This window comes from Antechinus flavipes, chromosome 6, assembly GCF_016432865.1.
Source record: "Antechinus flavipes isolate AdamAnt ecotype Samford, QLD, Australia chromosome 6, AdamAnt_v2, whole genome shotgun sequence".
NCBI lineage: Eukaryota > Metazoa > Chordata > Mammalia > Dasyuromorphia > Dasyuridae > Antechinus > Antechinus flavipes.
The window spans coordinates 51,342,908-51,364,438 of record NC_067403.1 but is presented as its reverse complement, the minus strand read 5'-3'; positions in this window follow the sequence as shown (position 1 = coordinate 51,364,438).

Genomic DNA, 21,531 nt, shown 5'->3' with positions numbered 1-21,531 from the left:
AACTATTTTGAGTTAAAGATAAAATTAAGAACTGTACTAGATAGCAAGAGTTAAGTTCAGGTCCCATCTCTTAACACATGGGCAAGTCACTTAACTATCAATGCCTTCATTAATTAACCCTCTTAGGAGTTGAAGAGATAATGCTCAGCTGAGCTGGTATACAAATTTGCTCACTGGAATTTCCCTATGTGGTTAAAATTACAATGATTAAAAAAGAAATAAAATAAAAAAATAATATGAAGTAATAGATAAGAGTCAGCTTTGGAGTCTTTGGTTCAAACTCCTTCTCTCATAACAATAACTAGCCATTATATAGTTCCAACTATATGATCTTAAATGCTTTATAAACATTATCTCATTTTACTCTCACAAAAACCCTGAGAGGGAGGGAGGTGCTATCATTATCTCCATTTTCCAGTTGAAGAAAATGAGGCCCAGAGAGGTTAATCTACCTGCTCAAAGTCACACAGATAGCTTCTAAAGTTGTATTTGAACTTTGGACTTCCTGATTCCAGTCTCAGAACTTCATCTACATAGTTATTTAAGATGAATTATGCAATTAGGGAGAAGCCACCAAAAAACAGTGTTTTTTTTTTTTTTTTTTTTTTTACATCTATATTTATTTTGTTTTCCTTTTCTGTCTCCGAATCTTTTGTGTTGTTGTTGATAATATTCAGAAAGCCTGATGATTTTGCATGTTTCTTTTATTTTTTAATATTCATTCCAAAGTTTTGAGTCTTTTCTTCTACTCTCTCCTGCACCCATTGAGAAGTCAAACTAAACAATATGTGAAGTCATGTAAAACATATTTTCATTTTAGCCATGATGCAAAAAAAAAAAAAAAAAAAGCCTTAAGAAAAAAAAAAGTGAAAACATATGCTTCCATCTGCACTCAGTTTATCGATTCTTTCTCTTAAAGTGAATAGCATTTTTCACCATGAATCCTTTGAAATTTTCATTGCATTGATCAAAGTAGCTAATTCTTACATAATTGATCCTTGAGACAATATTATTATTATTACTGTGTATAGTGTTCCACTGTTTTTTTTTTTTAAACTTGGAATCAGTTCATTTAAGTCTTCTCAGTCCCCTCATCATTTCTTAAGAGTACTATAGTATTCCATCACAATCATATACCAAACATTGTTCAGCCATTCCCCAAATGATTGTCATCTCCTCAATTTCAAATTATTTGATACCACAAAAAATCTGCTATTTATATGTATATGTAGCTATATATTTACAAATCAATGCTTTTACCTTTTCTCTGATCTTTTTGGGATACAGACCTAGTAGTAGTATTACGAATGGTACCATGTACATGTAGTCTTTTGGGCATACTTCCAAATTTTTCCCCAGAAGGACAAGATTAGTTTAAAGTACTAACAACAATGTTGTTAGTGTACCTATTTTCCCAAATCATATACGGCTTTTGTCATTTTCCTTTTATGTTATCTTAGTCAATTCAATGGGTATAAAGTAGTATCTTTGGAGTTATTTTAATTTGCATTACCTAATTATTAGTTAGAGCATTTTATGTGATTCTCTTTGATAGCTTTGATTTTTTCTGAAAACTATTTGTATCCTTTGATCATTTATCAATTGGAGTATTATAAGAATTTCCATGTAGCAAGTTCCACAAACCAAGAAAATCAAAGGTTCAAATAAAGAAATGAATAAAAGGCAAAATTACTTTTATGAATTAAAGTAGCAAGAGAAATTAACTGATAAAATAATGAGATTAGAGTTGGAGTCTCTTACAAAGCCATACTCATTCCTGTCTGGAGAGCTATTTATTCCTACTTCTTTCCATCTATGTAAAGTCTGCCCTTTGAGAGTCAAGGATGAGTTATTTCATGAAACTTACCTAATAACCCAATGACACTTCCAGGTTAGTATCTCAGCATGTTTGTCTTGCGTTATTCTCTAATGTTTTTGATGATTCTAAGATTCTAAAAATCTTTCCTTGAAAGGAAGAAGTTTATTTATATATTTATTTTTTTCATAGTGCGTAGCATTGTGTTAAATATATAATAGAACCTAATTAATATTTGTTGAATTGAAGACAAAAATGTATCCGTATCATACACATACAGAATTGTTCCTAGATCTAAGATTTGATTGGAGTGTGGAGAGAAAGGCACTCTCAGCTGTTGTGGCAGTGAAATCTGATCTAATGTGTAAGTTATTCATGATCATCAAATCTCTGAAAATGTATTATGCAGAGTAATGGAGGTTGTATATATTTTCCATAATTATATTTGGCCTGCATTCTGTGTGGGAACTTGTGTATTCAATTATGATGAACCTGTATTGTGCAAAAAGCATAAAAATGCTGGATTGTTTTTGCATTGTAATGAGTTCAATTCTGGTTTCAGTTATCTCTTTGACAAAATGGCATTATCCAGGTGAAAATAATAGCCTGTTATATGTTTTTATTAAGCCCTAGCATGGCTACTGACATGCCAACATAGCAGGAAGACTTGAGAGGTTGGTTCAACCTGGCAGAGCAAGTCATTTTTTCTAGCCAAAATGCCAATTACCCACAGAAGAATTATTTCATCAATTTAATCATCTTGTTTTATAAATGAAATTTTTTCATTCAAGCATGAAGAGGTCTACTCATTCATACTGAGATGCTGGGAAGGAGGATTGAAACTGGAATGCTAGTCTACCCTGGTGTGAAGCAGTGACAAGCCACTCTGTCATATGAAAGTGGTAAGGAGGTGGAGTGTTGCCCATCTAATTGGAAATACAGATATTGAATCATTCATGAATTCAAATCATCAATCGCTGACTTTTCTAATTTTAACAATTAATCAGACACCTTTATGATGAGATAGAGGTTTAAATGGGGAAAAAGCTGGATGTGATGTCAGGAGAATTGAGATTTAATTCTGGCTCTGATGCTATCTCTTTAACTATACATAAGGAACTCTATCCTTCTAATACTCAGTTTTCTCATCTATAAAATGGGTATAATAATTCTTGAATGACCCACTTCAAGGTTTTTTGTGAAGAAAACTTTTGTAAAACTTAAAAACACAATGTAAATATGGGTTATTAATAAGATCAACTATCCATATGGATGTCATATATCTATTTCTGAAAATACTTTGTTAACTGTCTACAGAGTACCAAAACTAATAAATTAATTCAATTAAAAATAAAACAAATGTGTAGAAGCAGTCATAATTGATGGTTTAATTAAAATCACTGGCCAATTTAGTCAAATGATCTCAGTATTCTCTTCCCTCTCCCCAAATTATAAGGAAATAACTTATTGATAACCAACAAAAATAATGTAGTAGAGAGAGAATTAGAGTGCAATCATTATTATAGTGGAAAGAGAATTAGAGTGCTCTAAAGGCGAGAAAACTTGTATGAAAGCCAGAAGAGCTGAATATATAGTTCAAATCTTGGCTTTGATTGTAATTGTGTGACTCTGGCTGGGTAAAGCAAAATTAATAAACAAATGCATACATACATACATACATGTTCTTCACTAATTCTCTAATGAAGAAAAGGACATCCTTGATAAAGAAATTAGTATTCCTTTGAAAGTTATGTTCAACATTGGATCCCATTTTTACCATTTCATAATTAATTCTAAGATATAAAGAACCTAAAATATTAGCTGCAAATTGTGGTAAAGCATGTAATTTGATAGGTCCTTTTAGAGAAATGTATTAAACATTTATCAATTCCATTCAAGATTTTTAATGTGGTTCCATTATCCACTCCCCCTCAACCTCTGCCCCCCGACCCTCTATTTCAATGACCCTTTGTTAATAAACAGCAGAAAGGGGGAGGGATAGGCAGAGGGAGAGAGACAGACAGACAAAAAAGGAGAGGAGAAATGGACAGGGAGAAAAGGAAAGAGCAAGAGAGGGAAAGAGAATACATATACATATACATATAGATAGGAAACAATAGAGAAGGACAATGAACTGGATTCAGAATTGAACAGGAAGAAGAAAGCTTTGGATCATTTTGCTTGGAGAAAATTGGGAAGTTCATCTTTCCAATATTAATATTTTTTACCTTTGTGTAGTTTTAATTTTTAGATGTTTTGATAATAAAAGATTAGCTCAAAAATCCATGACAGAATTGTACTTTGAAACCCCAGATTAATTTGTATTATTAAATAAGGTAAACACCGTGGTGTGATGGATAGAAGGGCAAGATTAGATCTGGTTCTGGTCATCTGACATGCATTACATGATATCATAATATCATAATATAATATCTCAGGGCCCATGAGCAATTTAAGCTACAGAAAAAAGAAATGATTTATGGAGGGAGTTACCTACATTGATGAAACTGTAGGATTGAGCTTTTTCTATTCCATAGGAATAGAAAGGTGCCTATAACCTTTCTTTAAAAAATGTTTAAAATACCAGGTGCAGTTAGGTGGTCCAGTGGATAGAGCACCATTCCTGAAGTCAGGAATACCTGAGTTCAAATCTGGTCTCAGACACTTAACACTTCTGACTGTGATCCTGGGCAAGTCACTTAATCCCAAATGTCTCAGGGGGGAAAAAAGTATAAAATGCCCTTTTAAAAGAATAATATTTTCTTTTTTTTATTTCCAATATTGAACTCTCCTTTGCAAAAAAGAAGAGGAAAAAAAATACCAAAAGGAAAGAATAAATAGGAAACCAAAAGAAAAGCAGTTTATAAAAACAACAGACACCACCCATCCTATTTGGCAGTGTATACAACATTCTGCTCCTGTGGTCCTCTGCCCTTCTTCTGAGAAGAGAATTATGTTTTTTTTTTTTTTTTTGGAAAGGGTTATTGTTCCTGCTTGTTCTCACTCCTGAAGTAATTCTATTAAAGAGCAAGGTATCAATGCTCAGTAGAGTTTTGTAGCTTCTACATCACTGCTGACTTAAACACTTTTGGTACCAAAACTAAAGCATATAAAGTGCTCACAGCAGCATTCAAGTGTATTATAGATGTCCAGTTAGCCCTCTGGTAAATGACATATCCATTTAAACTAAGAATGAGTGCCAGGGAACAATGCCAATGCAACATAGACTGCAACTCCAAACAATGAATTGATGGCACACCTAGTTGCAACATACTACAATCTTTTCAAATGGGACAGATGTATAATTTGTCGGCAGCCCATCCATGATTTCCATAAAGAAAGATTTCAAGGGAAAAACATAAATCTTCCATTCTTTCTCTCTCTTCCCCCCCCCCCCCCTTTCCTTAAAATGGTGATTTGGTCTATTCAATACTGACATCTATTTATGTTTGAATATTTACTTAAGATAAAAATAGAAATTCTATATAAAATCAGAGCATTAGATAAATGTTTTCCAGGGCTTTATAATAATCATGCATTTCATCAACCAAAAGATCCCAAAAGAAATCATAAATGATAATTTATTTTTGAAGATATAGTACTAGTCTTAGAGAAAGGAATTGAAAGCAGGTCTTGTCACTCTGACATATATAAGGTGTATCACTATAGGTAAGTCCTCTAACCACTTGGCCCCCAGGCAATTCTTTAAGATTAAGTTGGTAGAGGAATTGCTGATATACATCTTTATAGGTTGTTTTGGAAATTATTTGCTTACATGAAATCATAAGTCTAGATAAAAAGAAAAAAATAACAACAAAAAAAGATTCTGATGTAATTTCTCTCTTTCCCAGAAGTAACACTCATCTCTATGATGATTCCAGTGCTTGGTTACATTGAAAAATAACTTTGAAAATATTCTGCCTCTATCACAGCAGATTTTTAAAAATAATTTATCTTAACATATTTAGTATTATTGTTCCATAAGAAATGATAAGGAGATAAATTTCAGAAAAACCTGTAAAGATTTACATGAACCAATTCTGAGTGAAGTGAGCAGAACTAGGAGACCATTGTTCACAATAACAAGAATATTGTGTGAAAACAAATTATTATAGACTTTGCTCTTTTCTGCAATGCAATAATCCAAGGCAATTACAGGGAATCATGATGATCACATCCAGAAAAAGAATGGTTTTTCTCTTTTATTCTGAGTCTTCTTTCACAATGTAGCCATGGTAAAATCACTTTGCTTCTCTTTTCAAGAGTTTCCTCATCTGTACAATAAGAATGATATATAAGTATTTTATAAATGTCAGAGATCATCATCATTATCATCATATTTTAAGAAGTTATTATCATCTTGAATTTTCATCAATAAATAAGGCTAATCTACAGTCAGTCCAGCATATTTAGAAAAAAAGAAACCAGAGTTCCAATCCTGCCTGTGGCTGTAGTTGTATAGTTTGGGGCAAATTATTGATTTCTGAACTCATTTCCTCATCTGTAAAATAGGAATAATAATTCTTGTACTGTCTACCTCATTCAATTGTGGAGAAATATAATTTTATTTTATATATAATATAACATAATTATTTATAATTATAATAATACATAATAAAATAAATACATTTATTATATATTACATATATTTATTATTATATTTTATGATATTATATCATATTATTATAAGATATATTATTATTATTATTATAAAATACCTGGAATATTCTCTTTAATATCTTTGGGATATTAGAATTCAGAGTGAGTCTATTATCATTGTTTGTCTGACAATACTGGTTTGGGAGATTCTGAAACTGAGAATAGATAATTGTTCTCACAGGTGAAGGACATAGTTCTGTAAATTATAATAAGTTCTAAATACTGAATTTTGTTATTAGGAACAGAACTCAAGAGTTTTAGTTTTCAGAATAGAAATACATGCTTTCTGGATGAGCCTTGAAACAAATGAATTTAGAGCCTGAATTTTGGAGTTTGTTTAAAAAATACCTAAATTCAATAAGTGATTCTAGATTTCTCATTTCACTTTATCCAAATATATATATATATATATCTTTTTTTTCCCTCAGAAATACAACATGACATATAATAGATCAAGTGTTTGGAAGACATGATTTTTTTAAATGTCAGGAAGACATGATATTGCTTACCTCTGTGAAAAGGAACAAGTAATTTTTATGCTCTCTAAGCTTCAGCTAACCATGTAAGCCATTGTTATAGAAGTGTTTGTACCTGCTTCATTTCCTTCCATCTTTTAATTATCAAAGGTAGCTAGATAGAAAAACATTTTGTTTTGTATTTCCATGATGATTTTTTTCAGCACTTGAACCATTATATGTCTATTTTTATGTGATGTCTGAAAAATAAAACATGTTATCTTATAGCTTTGAACATACTAAATATTCAAGTAGAGAAGAGAATTACTAATATCTAAGGAATTGAAGAAATGACTTGAAGATCCTCCACTGATTTATAAGGAAGGGAAAAAAAAACAAAACAATTTTTAGATAGCCTAGGAGATATGGTGTGGGGGAAACTTTGTGAAATTGTCTTTAAAATAATTTTAGCATGAGAGTAAACTTTTGCTTGCTGATCTGTAAAGTCAATTCATTTTTTTTATTATATGAAGGAGAAAACAAAGAGAGAAGCTATGAAATTTATAATAATTGGCTGTCAATCCTCTCCATTCATCCAAATTTCAAATCCCCATGCTATCATGTAGGAAATAAATAATTATTGGTAGTCTTGCTCCCTAAAGTTGTACTCCCTCAAATCTCTCAAATTACTCTGTCTCCATCCAATTCTTCAAGCTCTTTGTTCCTGAGGGAATTTGCCTGGCCGATTGGGAAGAGGTAAATTGGCTTTATATGGGAAGATTTATTACTAAAGAAACCATGGAAACAAGTTAGTTGAGTTCATTCTTAATGTACAAGACAAAGAATAACAGAAGTGTACCTTCATTGTTCTGGGCAACATGATAAATTATAATGATGGAGTCCACAGAAAACCTTTCTTCCTTTCTCTAACTTGTCTCCTGGAAAGTGCTATTTCAAATGAACTCGTAGTACTCTGCTATGTATCATATTAATGCTTTGGCATTACCAATGATCTTGTTGGCCAGACATCAGTTACAGAACTTATCTTGTATTCATCATTCATCTCTATCAGAAATAATAGAATATATTCCTCCAATTTTGGTGACTGAAAGATTCAAACATAACATGAATTGACAGGCATTTAAAAATTGAATGTGTTTAAGAAAAAAAGAGAAGCTAAAGGAAATGAAAAGAAATTAAAAAAAAAAAAAAAAAACTTTGCTTCAGTTATTAGCCAGATGATGAGGTTCAGGCTGAAAAAATAAGGACTTAGATTAATGTAAAAAAGTATTTAAGATAGAAGTTATGCTTCCATAAGTATATTTAAATTTCTTTACTAGTCACATAGTATCTTGAGATAATCAGAACATTGTTCGATGAACTAGTGTGCAGCTAAAACTGTTGAAATCTATCTATATTGATTTAAAAATATATTTGGTAAGTCTTAAACCATTTTCCTCAAATAACTGAGGGCCCTCTAAAGTTGGTTTTCTATAATATCAAATAGTCATATGGAAGAAAATGGGGAAAAATCTGTACAATAAATTGAGACTACATGACATTGAATAGTTGCTCATTACAATTGTCAGTATCTGAGTAATTTAGTTTTTAGTTATATCAGTTGCCAGCCTATAAAGGATTGTGAGTAAAAAATCACAAAATCTAAGAGTTAAAAAAGAACTTCAGAGACTTTCTGTTCTAACTTATAGAATTGCCTCTGCATTTTGTCAAATAAGTATTCATGGTGGAAGATGTCCAGTTAAGGTCAGCCACTATTCAAAGATAACCCAACATGCTTTTGGAAAATTAATTATTAGAAAACATATCCTAACCTAATCTGGAATAGAAATTTGTCTTTCTGCAACTTCTACTTATGGCTCCAAATTCTGTCCTTTGAGTCCAATTAGAACATTGAATATTTCTTTCACATAGCATCATTTCACATTCTTAAAGACAAGTTATCACATGACCTTCCCTTTTCCTATTCACTTTTTCACCCCTCTTTTAAAAACCAAGCAAAACCTCCTCAGTTTTTTATTTAGCATAGTACAGTTTCCTCACCATCATGGTTGCCTACTGCTCCCTATGTACTAATACTTTATCACTATCATGTTTTAAATATTTTATCTTGAAATGAACTTAATGTATTCTTAATGTAGAATAAGGCCAAGTATAAAGAAAATAGAGAATGATGTTTCTCAAAATAATATTAAATAATAACATCATTTATGCAGTACCTACTATATACTAGGCACTCTACTTAGCATTTTATAATTATTTTCTCATTTGATTTACACAGCAATATTGTAGACAGGTGCCATTGTTAGTCCTATTTTATACATGAGGAAACTGATGCAAACAGAGGTTAAGTGACATGCCCAGTCTAATAAATATCAAAGGCCAAACTAGTAAGTATCTGATATCAGATTTGAACTCTTCTTTCTGATTTCAGACATAGTATTCTATCCATTGTGCTACCTAACTCTGGGTATTAAATAATTTCATGCAATAGAGATATTTCTTGCATTAAGGATGTACATTTATTAATATTAATATGAAATGGAAAATGTCCTTTGCACCTTTCTTTGATTAATGCTTCCCAGATAGCTGTCTATCTTGCCAATCCCTAATTCAGACTATGAAGTCTGCAATAATAAGATACATCAAATCCAGATTTTGTTTATAAAGAAAAATAGATTTTAAAAAAGATGTACATCTCTGCATTTTTCCCACATAAAAGCAGACTGACCAGGCTATGCCGTTTGCATCTGCTGGCCATTTTGTCTTCAGGGAAAGCTTGTATTGAAAGTAAACATTGCTCTGGCCAGGAATAGTCCTGCAATGGGAATACTTAGCTATCTTGTGTTATCTATTTTTTCCACCCAGATTCAGGAGAAGGAGATGAAACAACCCAAAGGAAATGCAGCTATTTAATGTGAACCCTTATCCTTATCATACTATGACTTTTAAAGAAGAGTGTAACAATGATTTAATCAGATTCAACTATAATTTGTTAAAAGGCTATAGGAAATGGAGGAGAAAAGAATGAGATAAGGATGAATAGTCAATGATAGTTTCAATAAAAGAAAAAAAATTAAATGAGTCAATGTGTTAAGAAAGACTAACAAAGACTCTTACTAAAAGGAAAACAGGCTGATTAAGTGAGAAGAAAGGGGAAGGAAAGGGGAGAATTGATTACAAATTGTTGTTCCATCGAAGTACCCCCCAAAAATCTATCTCATAGAAAGAAAACAGAAGGAGAAATAGACAACCAGTATACAGAGAAAACTGTCAACATAACTGTTGATAAAGAAATAACAAGCAATAGGGCATAATACTATACTTGAGAAAACAATATATTCAAGTTAATACATTTCTGAGGAAATGTAATCACATACTGGACATTGCAAAGAAATGGCTTCTTAGAAAACATCCAGTGATTGCAATTCTGAAAAGCCAAAGACTGATAGTAGCAATCAGGGAATGATCACCCATAGGTGGACTGTGCCAGTCAAAGAGGCCAGTGGGGCTATTTGTAGAGAATCACTACTGGGGAGCTGAAGAGACAGAACTACAAAGATAGACAAGGAACAGACCACTTAATTTTAAATAGACAAACCAACTTGTGCATGCACTCTTAGCCTGACTGTAATACTAAACAGGTATCCGAGAATCTCGTATCAGTCACACACATAAGTTAGTTTTCTATTCCTGGGTTTGTGTGGATATAATTTTCTTTTATGTTCAATCACATATACATACTGTTTGCATATTCATATACACATATAATAAGCTAAGTCCAAAGCACATGCAAGGTCAAAAAAAGCATTTGTGGGTCATAAAATCCCCTTAAAAAGCACTTTTCTATTTAAAAATGAAAAGAACACACTTTAAAAAAGACAAAAGATGAAAAATAAAACAATTACTAACTCCTTTTATAGAATCAATGTGGAAAAACAGTCAAGAAAGTAGCAACTACTGAGACTAATTTTCTGATCTATCTTCTGTTCCCCCAGGCTAAGTTTCTTTATATTTCAACTCTGCTTTCAGGAGAGTGCAGTAGGATAGTCTACTCATTCCTCTCCAATAACAATTCCCCAAAAGATACTCCAAGGTAGCATCATTAAATAAGGAAAAAAATAGTAAGTTCAAAATGATATGGTTAAAGTCTGGTTAAAATACAGTGTTATCTTGAATAATTGAATTGAAAGGATAATCATGTAAAAAAGGATTACTCTTTCCCCCAAAGCTTGCTTCTAATAGGTCACTTTTCTACCTACAGGATAAAGGCCAAATAAATGGCTTAGCATGGTATAGACCATTTAAAATGTGAAGCCTAATGATCACTTCAATCTAATCTCCCTAAAAGCCTTATCCTCCAAAGAAAAATAATTGATTTACTATCCATTAAATAGATTTTTGCACTTTCCTACCTCCAAACTTGTGCATATACCTTTTCACTTTCTTGAAGTGTTTTCATTCTTTGCCTTCTAAATGCTCTATGTACTTTGGAGCATGAGGAAGGTGGAAAAATGGACCAGTAGGATAAGATTTATCTACCATTTACTATGTGTCAGATGCTATGCTAATACTTTTATAAATACCTCTTTTTACCTTACAATAAACCTATGAGGAAAGTGTCATTCGTATTCTCATTTTACAGTCAAGGAAACTGAGGCAAATGAATGTTAAGTAACTTATAATAAACACCTATTTTTAAGGCTAATCTAGTCAGATTATATTCAATCTAATATTTGATTAAGGAAATTAAGAAAAAAAAGTTACAATGATTTTTTTCAACTCTAACACCAAGTGTGACTTAGCCAGGAGAACCATACATATCTTCCTAGACAAAACTAAATGAAAAGATTTTCCATTTAAGATTAATTAATTCATTAAAGACTAATTAATCAAAACTTTTAAAAGTCACCATATATAGTTGACTTTTATCATTGTCATCTTTAAATTTATGCACACAGGAATTTTCAGTCAGCTTAATATTCAATAAATCCAATAAACATTTATTAAGTACCTATTATGTGCCAATCTAGGTGCCACAGCAGATCTGGAGTCAGGAAGTGCTGAGCCTACAGTCAGGAAAGCTCATCTTTCTGACTTCAAATCTAGCCTTAGGTACTTAGTAGCTGCATGATCCTGGCAAGTAATTCAAGCATATTTGTCTCAATTTTCTTATCTATAAACATGGAGGAGGAAATATCTAACTATTCCAATATTTTTGCAAGAAAACCCCAAAATAGGGTCACAAAAAAGAAAGCCTTTGCCCTCAAGAAGCTTACATTCTAAAGGAGAGGAATTTAAAGCTGGTAGGGGAACAGATACCATGGGGAATGACATGAAAATCCAATTTCTGCCCTTTATAAGGTAGGCATTGGGAGGAGTATGATACTCTATCCTCCAGCCTTCCAAACGGAGAAGAGAGGAGGATGAGAGAAGTGAAATCAAACAAAGCTCGAATTAGCAGCAAAATGATGAGTTTAGAAATGTTAAGCTTAATGCTGAGAGTAGGATCTGATTCCTTGGAGTTGAAACTCGATAAAGTAACAGGCACAAATGCCACACAGTTAAATTGATTGCTTCCATTAGAAGCTACTTTTTGAGATAAAACATGAGATAATGTTTTATCTCATGGAAATTTTCTTCACTAAAATAAGCAGAACAGAAAAAACTGTAAACAAAGTTGGTCTTCATTTGTCCTTGCATCCACTTTTGTGAATCTCCTTTTCAATGTTTCTTACTTCTTGTGTATCTGTGTTATGTCCAAGATTCCCAGGGACTGAGCATCATAATGATTTCAACTTTTTTCTCCTTCTCTCTCAAAGTTTATTTCCCTCTCTCATTCTCATAGGATTCTATTCTTTACTAAGAATAACTAAATAAATTAGATTAATTTGAACTAAAATCTTAATAATTGATGACTCTTTAAAGTATGCATTCCACTAAAATAGCGGTAAATTTTAATTAAAGTCTTCAATGCCTTAACCAAATACCCCAAGGATATGGAATTTCACTGGTGAAATACTCATATTGACACAAAATTGCAAACCCTGTATAATTTAGTACTTGGTCTTTCAGAATTGCTGTGTCCAAAGATAATCCTTTCTGCTTTAAACTAGTCTTCAGATAATAATTGCACCTCTACTTGAAGTCTTTTTAACTCAGTAGACTTAAGAAAGCTTATCTTTATTTGGAATAACTATAAAGGATTAATGATCTGTTTCATATAAAAATGCAACCATAAGTTGCATTCATAACAAAAATAAGTAAGATTGTTGTTGTCATCCAAAATAATGAGTGATGTGGAATTTTAGACATATGAATGTACCAGTGGGAGTTATTGTGGCAGCAGGGAAGTTTTCCAGTTCACTGCAAGTCATAACAGACAGATAATCTCCTCTACTATTGACCATGATCATGAAGTTAATGACACAATATGAAACTCAGTTGGTTCTTGAATTGCTAATTGGATTCTTTCATTAAGCTGACTGAAAATTCCTGTGTGCATAAATTTAAAGATGACAATGATAAAAGTCAACTATATATGGTGACTTTTAAAAGTTTTGATTAATTAATCGTTAAAGAATGCTTTTCATTTAGTTTTATCTAGGAAGATATGTATGGTTCTCCTTGCTAAGTCACACTTGGTGTTAGGTAGAGTTGAAAAAAAATCATTGTAACTTTTTTTTTCCTTAGGCAATTGGGATTAAATGACTTGCTCAGAGTCACACAGCTAAGAAATGTTTAGTGTTTAACTTAGATTTGAACTTAGGTCCTCCTAACTTCATGACTGGTGTTCTATCCACTGCACCACTTAGCTGCCCTCATTGTAACTATTTTAATGAAGATTAGCTCTTGGTTTTGCATTAGAAATCTGAGCTATATTCATTATCATCTGTTTTATTATGGAAGAAAAATTTGAAAATTTTTCTTTGCCTTTGTTAAGTCAGTGCTAGAAGTCCAATAAGTTTTAAAATCTTTCTGATGACTGGTTACATGCATTTGGGTCCACTTCTCCCTCCAAATGGTTAAATCATGTAACTTCTCAGTGTCTCACGATCAACCTCTAAAATTTTAAAATTGACAACGAAGTGGGCATTTGCATTAGTGGAGGGAGTTACTCCATCAAGAGTTCTAATGAAATAACAGATCTGAGTGGTCTACTCATAAACCAGATTTGTTTATAGCAATTGCATCATAGATCTAGGTCAATTCTCTAGCCATAATTCTTTCGAAAAATAATTATGTTACATTAGAAAATGATCATATGTTTAGCAGAGAGTTCCTAAAGGAGAGAATAAGATGAGATAAAATTTGAGATATATGTTGGAGCCAGATTGTGGCAGGCTTTTAATGTAAGCTGAGGCAGAATTTAACTTATTTGATAGGTAATGGTGAGCCACTGAAGATGTTATGCAGGAGAATGATGTCATGACTACATTTTAGTAAGTACTTTAGCAATAATGTTTGAAAGACATTGATGAAGTGAAAGATGAGAAGCGGTGAGATAAATTATGAATTCATTAAAATAGTCCAGAATAAAGTTGACAAAGACCTCTAGTAATTCAGGCAGAAATAGAAAATGGATGCAATATATATTTCAGAATAGGAATAAATGAAACATGATAATTGGATGTGAAGAACTGGAAGAAAAGTCAAGAATGACTAAGATTTCACGTTTCAATGATTGGGGAAAATGTTTAAGAATAAAAACAAAAGCAGGGTTAACAAGAATTTTAGGAGGAAGATGGTCTATTTAGTTTGGAATTGGATAGAGGAAAAATGAATGGTGAATAGCAAGAGATAAAAGATTTAATCTTGGAGGAAGGGATGAAATGTAGTGACATTAGAGGAAATGGATTGAAGGATAGAAAGGCTTGGGGACTATTCCCATTCAGGGAGCTAGCTAAGGATGAAGAATAAATAGTAAAAACAAAAGATTTGATTTGATATTGTTATATATTCATACACTGTTATGATACAAATCTGTGATAAAGAGAAACTAGGGCCAAAAGTTCTGCTCACAATCAATTTATTAGCAAAGCTAGCAGTTGGTGATGAATAAGATCAATGGATCCTCATTAGCCATAGTTACACTTGGGGTTTACAGAGCTTATTTTTATAATCAAAAAAGAAAAATTATAGATTCTTGAGAAATATGTTTTGATAGAATCAGATCTGATTGGATGATGCGTGATACTTGACCTGAGGTTTAGCTAGGTACATCCTGGAACATTCTGATGCTAGCTAGGCACTATTGCCAATATTTGGTGTGTAGGTATGTTAGGAGAATAATGTGGAGTGATAATCACCAAGCTGTGTATCTGTTTACAGTTTTACATTAGTCGATCTTGATATCAAAGAATTATTGTGCTAACTGGAAACTGATGTTCCTTGCAGTGAGCTTGGTTGAGAATGTTAACTTAGCCAACCGTAAAAGGAAATTCTACTTCTGTGAAATGGGAAATCTTCTTTCCATCTTGGTTCTGCAAGATCTTAGCTTAACTACTCAACTATACTAAACCAAGGAAGTTAATTTCTGATTAAAATGATTATATATAACTCTTAATCTAAAAGTTATCTGAACCTAAGTCTTATATGTTAAAGTAAATCAAAAGGATAATCAGTATTTTGTGTGTGTTGGAAGAAATAATACTTTGCAGAGTTCGAGAAATCTGCATGTGGAATAATGTATACAAAATCAGATGTTTTTCCTTTTCTCTTTGGTATAGAGGGTAGTTCTCTGAGAGCAGTTCAGGGAAGGATATATTAAAAATGTTAGTAGTATAAATGCAAGCTATTAAAATTACTTAAAATTAGAAAAGAATAAATAACAAAAGAAATTGAAGATAGGTTATAAGGACAGAAAAAGGACAAGTAGAAAATAGCATCAGAGAAACTTAAATAGGAAAGTATTCTGATTAAGTCACAATACTTTCTAAAGAAGCCATATTAATTTAACTTTCCTTAAACTTTATTTGTACTTATATTTTAAAAAAATTACTTTTATTTTTATTAATTTTTTAAATTAATACTTCAAGGATCTGTGATTACAATCCCATGCTATCACACTGGATGGCTTCTACCCATCATAGATTTAGAGATTTTAGATTTTGAGATTTATTTATAGCCATAGATTTAGAGCCACCTCTAGATCCCATCTAGTTTATAACTTTTCTTTTACATATGAGCAAACTAAAGCCCACAGAGCTAAAATGATTTGTTCAAAGTCACACAATAGTAATGACAGGTTTTGAATCTAAGCTCTCTTACCCCTAAACCATTGCTTTCCCCAGTGTTCCATGCTTCTTCCCTTGATTTGGTCTGGTAGAATAATTTATCAATCTGGGGACTTTCTAAATATAACTAACTTAGTCTTAATATGAAAGATCCATGGTGTATTATTGAGCTCAAGCTCTTTCCTAGTTAATATTACTTTCTTTTTTTAATTAAAGCTTTTTAACGTATAAAACATATGCATGGGTAATTTTTTAACATTGACCCTTGCAAAAGCTTTTGTTCCAAATTTCCCCTTCTTTCCCCCACCCCTTCCCTAGATGGCAGGTAGTCCAATATATCCTAAGTATGTTAAAATATGTTAAATTCAATATTTATACAGTTAATTGATATTACTTTATAAAAGTTATATTCCAATAGTGTCAGCTTAACAAAAAGGAATCTACTAAATATTAAGAAAATTGCAATTAAAGCATCCATTCCTTTTATCATTCATTTAAATATAATAAGAAATCTGTTTTTTTTCCCAAGGGGGTACATCTGGTCTTCTATTGCAGAGTTTTATGTATTTGCAAGAAAAGAAGGACAATCTTTACAGTCTGTGGATCAACACTTTTTGCAGAGGAAGAAAGGGTAGAGAAATTCTATTAAGAACTTGATAAGCCTTTGCAAATTGAATCAACATATATTTGGATTCTTGGGTGACTTCAATGCAAAGGTGGGAATAAGTGAGGACAGAAAAATATATTGGAAAATATAGAACCAGAATACAAAATTATAGAGGCCAAAGGATTATAGAACTAACAAAATCTTCACACCAACATAACATGAATATTTTTATTGAGAAAAGAATTAAGAGGTGTTGAACATGGCAAAAACCTGAATCACATTTCTCCCCAATGAAATTGATTATGTTTTAACAACCTGGAAATGGTTTTGGACTGATGATGGGAGTTATTTAAAAACTGGCTGTCTTTGTATATACTTAGACCATGAAACTTATTAGAGAAAGAATTCAAATTTGAAGAAAGAACACAAATGAGAAAATTAAATGTTGTATGAAACAATTGCAATCTGAGCTACTTAAACAGTAAGTTATGAAATGTATATGGAAGGAAGGACATAGATTTATTGCAATAACTTTAATAGTAAGTAGATATAAAAGACTTAAAAGTGTCTTACAGGCAAACACCCAACTTACCTGCTAAATGGAAAGGCAACTAATTTACAATATAAACTCATTTGAAGAACAATGGAAAACTGTGACTATAAAATAGACAAGCAATATGTTAAACTTAGCTTAATGATACCTTAGTAAGAGTCCTAACTAAACAGTTCAACCCAAATATAAGGCTGAGAATTAGGAAAAATCTAAAACATCTGAAATTAAAAAAAATATTTAAACAAACTTTTTTCAACATTAAAGTATTGTCACCACACTTCAACTTTACATTCATTTTTTTTTTCTTCTCAATTGTTTACGGAAGATATGAAATGCTTTCAATTAAAAGGAAGGTGAAAAAAAAGATTTGATATATATGCATATATATTTATGTAAATATATGTGTGTATATACATATTTATGTAAATATAAATATAAATATATATAGAATATATTCTATATATTTCAATATAGAAGATATGAGGACTGGAAGTGATCTTTCCTGAAGTGTCAGTCTTACCAAAATATGCTTTTTTCCAGTCCTCATATCTTCTATATTGAAATATATAGAATATATTCTATATATATTTATATTTATATGCATGTGTATATGTATGTAGGTGAATGTATGTGCATGTATATATACATAAGTATATCCATGCTTGTTTGGAGATGAAGTGGGAGAAAAAGAAAAAAATAAAAAAGTGCTTTTGTTGGTTCTTTTGTTTCTGTCACGTAGGCAATCCATCACAGAGTCAAAATTGAGAAGGGATACTTTAAAGTGAGGTATTCCAAATTGTGGATGATATTGTACTTTCTACATTAATCCCCGGAATACTGAAGAGACTCCTGAATGAACCCATAAACAGCTATAGAGTTATTCATATAGGAAAATTCAAGTGTAAGATGGTGATATGGCTAGAGTGAGCAATCACTGATAGATAGTCTACCTGCTCCCTTGGTGTCCCTGTAATGTGAAGAAAGAGTATAGTATTCCCTTAGTATATTGTATGAATCATCTGTGGTGAATTTATGGTTGGAAGTGGAAAAGATTTTCACAGAGTGGACAGGAATGAGTGCCTTGGGATATGTATATATTGCTGTAGAGAAAATATATTGATAAAATCACAGATCTTTTTTTAATATCTTGAGGAAAGACATCTTTGGAGTTAACTAAGTAGTGCTAATATAAAGTGATTCTTTCAAATGTTCTAACATGTTTTATGTTCTAAATATTCTATACTAATAATTTGAACTCTGAAAAGACCTTATATATAGGGGTGTGCCACAGACAGTTCAAACAAGCTTGAAAAAGACAATTACTAAATTTTCAATGTGAGCATTTATGGTAAATGCTATGTAACTGCTTGATTTATAGTTTGTCAATTGTCTATATTTAAGAAAGTGATGTAGCAAATGTTAATAATGTAGATGAAACTATAGTTTTTCATAGTACATTTTTCCTTCTTCTCTCACCACCAAGTTTAACATTTGCTAGTACACATAGACTTATATGCAGGAATCACAGAGTAAAACAGCTTAAGAAAATACTCAAATGTTTTCACCTGAAAGATTATTTTTCAGTCATTTAGTCATGGCCAACTTGGCAGAGATACTGGATTAGTTGTCATTTCCTTCTCCAGTGTGACCCCATTTTACAAATGAAGAACTAAGGCAAATAAGGGCTAAGTGACTTCTTGAGTCACATAGCTAGAAAGTGTCTAGATTTTGACTCATATATTCCTATCTTTAAGCCAGAGGCTCTATTCACTATACCACTTAATTGCCCCTCCTGAAATGTTATCTTAAGTTCTTTCCCATTGTTAGACTGTTTTCATGGCTCTTTTTACATGTTACTATTAGACTTTTCTTAGCTTTACTTTACATTTTCCAAAATATAATATACTTGAGTGTGTTTATCATTATGATCTTATTTCTCTAAATGAAGTTTGGAACCCTTTCAGGCTTTAAAAATTGGAGATGATGTTCTTAAGTGCTTTCGTTTTCAAGAGAGGATTTTAGAAAAAGTCAACTTGCTGTCTTCTGCCTCTTGAAAGAATATAGAGAAACAATGCATACTTTTCTCTGCAAACTTTTTAGAACACTAAATCCATGGAAAAAAGGCTGTATATTCCATATATGAAGAGGAGATGTCTTTCTAAAGTATTTATTTCTAATCTATTTCTTTCTACTCTTGATGCCAAATTTTCTTTTTCACTTTAAAGGTAACACTAAGAACATCTATATAATGCTAACATCTCTTAGGTTGCTCTTAGAACTTTGAATGGAACTTATGTGATTTTACTTCTAGTTTTCAAGTAAATCTGAGAAATAAAATATTTATAATTAAAAAAATTAGATAGTAATCTTTGTTGGACATCCTTCCATGTGAACTGATTTTTTATCAATTGAATTACTTCCAACTAGCAAAAAAAGAGTTCAAGATGGCTATGCATTTTTAGATAGTCTTTTTGAATTCTTATGGCTAAAAATATCCTCATTCCCAGAAAACTTGAGGATAAACGCCTAGGAACTAACTTGTATTGGTCCTCAGATATCAGACTTAGTCCGTTACCTGATATAACTTGATATAAAGCCTTATCAAGTTATCAAGATATCAAGTTATAAAGCCTTCTAGTATGTGAAAGTTCTGCCAGTGCTTATTTCAGTTGACATAGACTTCAAGCACTCAAAATCACATTGATAGCATCTGAAAAATTTTAATTCCATGGAGTTTCTATCAATTTTCAGTCTATTTCCTAGTTGGAATTTCTTTGGAGGAAAAGAATATTCATTTGTTGTTAAATCACATATCTATATTAATACTCAAAGTTCATTTAGCAATACAATATGCTGGCCATTTTCATCATGATTTTGCCTAGTCATTAATTTGCAACATTTAATAATCCACACTAAATTTTTCCATCATTTATATGAATTGCCAGAATAAAAATAATTACAAAGCACTTAAAATATATTTAGCGTAAGTATGAGCTTAATAGGATGATAATAATTTTGCTATGTGGCAAAAAAGCATACTTTTGCTGTCAGTGCTCTTGAAACATCTCTACAGCAAGCCAAGAAATGATATTTTTCAGCTGAGCTTTGGGTATTCTGTGGTTTATCTCTTCATAGTGTCAAAATAAATTTTTAAACATTTTTCTTTTGAATTAGATGATAGATTCATATTCTTATATAGACATACCCACAAATTTTATGGGTAAATTTTTAAAATTAGTTGAATAGCTATGTTTTATTAAACTTTGGAATAGATTTGTCACATTGGTTTAAATGTGTGAAGTAACAAAAGAATCAGACATTACCACAAAAAATTAGTTATGCTTTCACAAAATTGAAGATCATTTTGGAGGATTTTCCCTTTCTCCATCTTCAAAAAAATGGGTTTCTTTCAATATTAAAAAATAGTGAAAATCTTTAGAGTATGGTTAATATGCACATGAAGAGTGACCTTGATGAAAGCAGAAGGGATAAAAAATATAGAAAACACAAACTACTACTATGCTCATTATCCTGTTATTATTATTACACTTTCTAAAGGCAGTTTTTAAATGTTTTCTATAGCAAACTAGAGATTTTATATTGTTATGTCATTTTGTTTTGTTCACTTAAACTTATATCACTTGAGAGACATTAACAGATGCAAAGTCAAAGATAACATTTTCAGTGATCCTCTATCCAAATTAAGGTAACTGTAGAACTTGAGGGAGCCAAAAATTAAGTCCATTTTGTGGCTCAGTTTTAGATTCAGCTCAATTACTCTCTATTCACTTGTGGGCCCAGCTGATTTTTTTTTGTCTTATTAAAAAATCCTTATTCAATTGTGAGAACTGGGAAAAAACCTGTTGCATTGTTTGACCCTAGACCTTCATGATTGGGAATCTGGGCCACTTCTATCTGTTGCTTAGAGATCCTAATCTTAAATACCTAGGTTATATTGACCAGAAATCGAGTAATATCTAAAGACTGATAGAAGGAATTTTTTCATAATTATACAGCTCAAGCAAATCACATATCTTTTCTGAAAATTGTCTCCATACTGATCTTTCAATTATTGTTTCCTTGTTTCTTGGATTGAATGTAGAGACTTGTTTGGAGGGGACACTTCTTTTCCTTATTTCAAGGAATTTCACTTGCTCAATCTTCTTGCCTCTAATCAGAAAGCCCCT